This window comes from Arvicola amphibius, chromosome 2 (assembly GCF_903992535.2).
Source record: "Arvicola amphibius chromosome 2, mArvAmp1.2, whole genome shotgun sequence".
Taxonomy (NCBI): domain Eukaryota; kingdom Metazoa; phylum Chordata; class Mammalia; order Rodentia; family Cricetidae; genus Arvicola; species Arvicola amphibius.
The window spans coordinates 153195371-153200724 of record NC_052048.2 but is presented as its reverse complement, the minus strand read 5'-3'; the positions used below and the strand labels follow the sequence as shown (position 1 = coordinate 153200724).

At 39.4% G+C, this 5354-nt stretch overlaps 1 pseudogene; it reads right to left on the bottom strand.

Annotated features, from left to right (window-relative positions):
• Window positions 1-1646: 1646 nt before the first annotated feature.
• LOC119808214 lies at window positions 1647-4076 on the bottom strand (annotated as a pseudogene).
• Between the last annotated feature and the right edge of the window lie 1278 nt (window positions 4077-5354).

The window sequence follows — 5354 nt, the reverse complement described above, 5'->3', positions numbered from 1 at the left end:
TGAGTTGACTATCCTTTGATGGTTCAGGAAACATTACTGATGGAAGTGCTGTGTCCCAAAGACACCAATAAGAATAGATACTACTACCACTAACAGATGCATTTTTTGACTTTTATATCAAACATTGTGTTGAGTCTAATGATAACTCATCTGGGAGCCATGTCAATAAAAGAAGTTGATTAAAAAATTGTTCATAAATATTCTTTCTCTCTAAATATTTATGTATACATACGTGTGTGTGTGTGTGTGTGTGTGTGTGTGTGTTGAAGAATTTTGGATAGAAAGTAAATTTCTATCCAGAAGTATAAAAAAACCAAAAAACAGCTTCTTAAAAAATTCTGGGATGAGCAGATTGCACAATAGTTAACAATATTGGTTGTTTATCCAGAGGACCTGGGTTCAATTCCCAGGATTCACATGGCAGCTCGCAACTACTTCTAACTTCACCTCCAAGGGATCTGACACCCTCATGCAGAAACACATGCAATTAAAATATCAATGCACATAAAATAAAAATAAACGTGTCATTAAAAATTCTAGTTCTTGTAAAGTGGTTGCTCTAGTAGTTTAATCTTTAACTCTAAGGTTAATAATCTGCCAGGTCACATAAAAGTCACAAACTATATTGGATTGTTATCCCCCTACCTTTTCTTTATGGAGACCATTGTCATATTGTCACATCTACAGAAACTATAAGTCTACAAGAAATTTTATATATTTTATATATATTTTTTGCTCTTACAGATAGTCTTGTTGTATGGTCTAAACTTTTCTGGAACTAATATGAGGCCCAGATTGTACTTGACTTCTTGGGAATTCTCCTGTCCTAGCCTTCTGAATATTGGTATCACAAAAATAAATCATTGTGACCAATTGAGGATTTTTAAAAAATCTATTTTTAAAAGATTAAGGGGTGAAATCCATTTTTATATTAATCCAGATATTAACATTTCTAAATATCTTCACTCCCTAAGAATTCCAGTTTTCATCTGGAACCATCTCTCTTTACCCTGAAGAGTTTCATTCACGATTTGAACAAATCAATTAGGAAATAAATATTTGTAGCCGTACTTAAACACCCTGTCATCTCTCTCTCTTCTTGTAAACATGCAGTCATGATGGCTGTATATGGAGCTGTGATTGTTGATGCTTTCGTCTACCACCACCTTGACTTCATGGAGTTCTGTCCTTCACTGTTTCAAATGTGAAATCTGATCATCTGAATCATTGTTCCTTATTTTTTTGTTTTTTGATTTTGTTTCTTCATATGATTTTATTCTTATCATACTAGTCATTTCATAAGTAGTATTTAGTTTCCAAAGCTCAAATAAAAATGCCAAGGAAAAAAGTAAGGAGTAAAAAAGCTAACAGGTATCTTTAAAGGGATTTTTAAAGTGAAATAACATTAACATTATCCACCTCCTCTGTTTGCTCAGTTTTTGTTAGGAACTATAACATTTTGCAGCAAAATATTATCTCAACTTGGATAGCTGATACTAAAAATGCTATTAACATAATTTTAGTGTCTTTCTACAAAATTTGGATAGCTATGGCCATATTTAGTGTTTGCTAAAGGAATATAGATACTTCCAAAACCAATGTTCACTGTGTAAAGGTCAGATATGAGATCCTGACACAGAGAATGCTTATTCATCATCTTCATCTTCCATGGTGGTCTGCTCTAGGTGATGCATCTCTCTTTCTGGTAGTAATCCATATTCATTTAGGAAAGACTCCACATCTCCAGCAAAAAAATTCTTCAGCAAACTGTTCCGCAACGCTAATAAAATTGCTAATGAGTTTCCCACCTTTGTATACAAGCAGGGTAGGGAGAACATCTGGAGAAAGTGGTCCCCAGCACTGGTATTAGAAGCTTTTTTTATTTAATTCTTTATTTTTTTTATAAAAATTTCCATCTCCTCCCCTCCTCCTCCCTCTTCCCTCCCCTCCCTTCCACCCATACCCCACTCCCTCCCTCTCCAAGCCAAAGAGCCATGAGGGTTCCCTTCACTATGTTAAGTCCAAGGTCCTCCCAGCTCCCCCTAAGTCCAGGAAGGTGAGCAACCAAACTGACAAGGCTCACAGTGAGCCCGTCCATGCTGTGGAGTTCAAGCTCATCGCCTTTGTCCTTGGTTTCTCAGTCCTCCTCCACCGTCAGTCACATTCAGAGAGTCCGGTTTGGTCCGCTGTTCCATCAGTCCCATTCCAACTGGACTTGGTGGTCTCCCATTAGATCTGTCCCACCGTCTCAATGGGTAAACGCACTCCTCACGGTCCTGACTTCCTTGCTCATGATCTCCCTCCTTTTGCTCCTCATCAGGACCTTGGGAGCTCAGTCCGGTGCTCCTATGTGGGGCTCTGTCATTTTCTCCATCCAATGCCAGGTGAAGGTTCTATGGTGATATGCAAAATATTCATGAGTATGGCAATAGGATCTGGACATTTCTGGCACCCTCTCCTCAGCTGCCCAAGGAACTAGCTGGGGGCGTCTTCCTGGACACCTGGGAACCCCTCTAGAGTCAAGTGTCTGCCAACCCTAGAATGGCTCCCTTAATTACGATATATAATTCCTTGTTCCCATATCCACCCTTCCTATATCCCTACCATCCTATTCCCCCAAGCTCTTCCCATCCTCCACTTCACACTTTTCTCTCCCCATCCCCCCATCCCACCCCACCTCCAAGTTCCCATTTTTTGTCCGGCAATCTTGTCTACTTCCAATATCCAGGAGGATAACTATATGTTTTTATATAAGGAACTCAAGAGACTAGACTTTAAAATGCTAATTAACCCAATTAAAAAATGGGGAACTGAACTGAACAGAGAATTCTCAACAGAAGAAGTTCGAATGGCCAAAAGACACTTAAGGGCATGCTCAACCTCCTTAGCAATCAGGGAAATGCAAATCAAAACAACGTTGAGATACCATCTTACACCTGTCAGATTGGCTAAAATCAAAAACACCAATGATAGCCTTTGCTGGAGAGGATGTGGAGTAACGGGTACACTCAACCATTGCTGGTGGGAATGCAAACTTGTGCAACCGCTTTGGAAAGCAGTGTGGAGGTTTCTCAGGAAATTTGGGATCAACCTACCCCAGGACCCAGCAATCCCACTGTTGGGAATTTACCCAAGAGATGCCCAATCATATTACAAAAACATTTGTTCAACTACGTTTATAGCAGCATTATTTGTAATAGCCAGAACCTGGAAACAGCCTAGATGCCCTTCAGTGGAAGAATGGATGAAGAAAGTGTGGAATATATATATATATATATATTATATATATATATAATATATATATATATATATATATATATATATATATATTAGGGTACTACTCGGCGGTAAAAAACAATGACATCTTGAATTTTGCATGCAAATGGATGGAAATAGAAAACACCATCCTGAGTGAGGTAACCAAGGCCCAAAAAGATGAACATGGGATGTACTCACTCATAATTGGTTTCTAGCCATAAATAAAGGACATCGAGCCTATAATTCGTAAAAAATCCTAGAGAAGCTAAATAAGAAGGTGAATCCAAAGAAAAACATATAGAAGCTTTTATCTTACAGAACTTGACCATTGGGTACTCTGCCACAAGGCAGGCTAAACTGCTGTTGAGTGCATCGCAGCCCTTCACTCCATCTTCATAAATGGTCACCACGATCGTGGTGACCTTCTGTTCCTTCTTAATGGTCTCCAGGAACTGCTGCCCTGTTTCCAGCTCATAAGCAAAGCCATATCTAGGCCCCAAACTCAGCTTCTGATGCATATCCTGCATGCACTGTCTACGGTATTTGCGCAGGCAGTTTTCATCTTATTTGTCTTGGTGAATTAGTTCATATTCTTGAATGCTTATCTTTCTGCCCATTCTCTCTTTTGAGTCTTTGTCATCTCTGCTCTGAGGAGAAGACCTTTGTCTGAGGATCTCTTTCTTACTGGGTGGAAATGAATCGCTATCTTCACTTTCTAATTTAAACTTTCTCCAATCATTGATTACTCTTTTGGGTTCTCTGTGTGTGGCCTGTCCTTCAAAGTCTTCCTCTATGCTTTGGCGTGTGGCTTCTTCCATGTCATGAGTTGGACTGGGTGTAATCTCCTCTTGCCGTTGCACCATCGCCAGTTGCTTTGACAAGGTCCCGGCTGGCTTGTATTGTGCCTTGTTCCTTACTTTTGTGTTTGGTAGCTTGCTTGCTTTTCTGTCTGCTTTTAAGATTTCCCCTTCCACTTTGGCTTTTAGCAGATAGATTATGAAGTGTCAGTCCATAGCTTTTTCATATTTATCATGCTTGGGATTTAACAAAACTCTATTACCTGTATTATTTTCTTCTTCAAATGTTGGAAATTGGAATCTTTTTTTTCAAGTATTTTTCTCTCTACATTCTTTCATCTCATCCTGGGAATCCAATTATACACACCATAAATCCTGTGATACTGTGGCGAACTTTTCAGACTTTCTGAAACTTTGTTTAGCTTGCTTATTCCGTTTTTTGAGGGGGTGGTGCATTTTAGATTTGTAATTTGAGCACATTTTCTCTGTGTCTTTGTCTCCATCTCTCTGTGTCTCTGTCTGTCTCTCTGTCTCTGTCTCTCTCTGTATTTCTGTCTCTGTGTCTCCATCTGACATACAGTCATACAGTCACACGCATACACACATGTGCATACACATATAAATACACATACACAACCACACAACACACACATATACACATACATACACATACACATGCATACAAACTCACACATACACAGACACACACACATACACACACTCACACATACACACATACATACACATACACATACACCCATATCCCTCCTCCCAAACAAACTCACATGGTTGGTATGTGTTCGAGCTCAGGGATGTATATATATATGTGTAGGCAGAGTGCTTACTTAACATGCACAAAGCCCTGGGTTCAGTCTCCAGCACCAAATAAAAACAGTGTAGTGGTCTAAACCATTCATCCCAACACTGAGGGAAGCAGCAACAGGAGGATGAGGGATTCATGGTTGTCTTTGACAACATAGCAAGTACAATGCCAGCCTGGGCTACATAAAACCCTGTCTCAAAAAATAAAACAGCAACAATAACATAAATAACAATAACAAAAATCATCTGTGTATGTTACAATGCAATACAGCTTATTAGTGAGTAATATTTACTTTTTATTTTTTGGGGGGGTGGGGAGAAAAAACTCCTAGGTTTGGCCTGCTGCTCATTGATTAAAGTGCTTGCCACACAAGCAAGAGGGCTAGAACGTGGATCCACCAAACCCACGTAGGTTCCTGCTGGCCATGGTAGTCAGCCTGCTTGTAATTCTGGCTTCAGAAAACAGAGACATGGTTT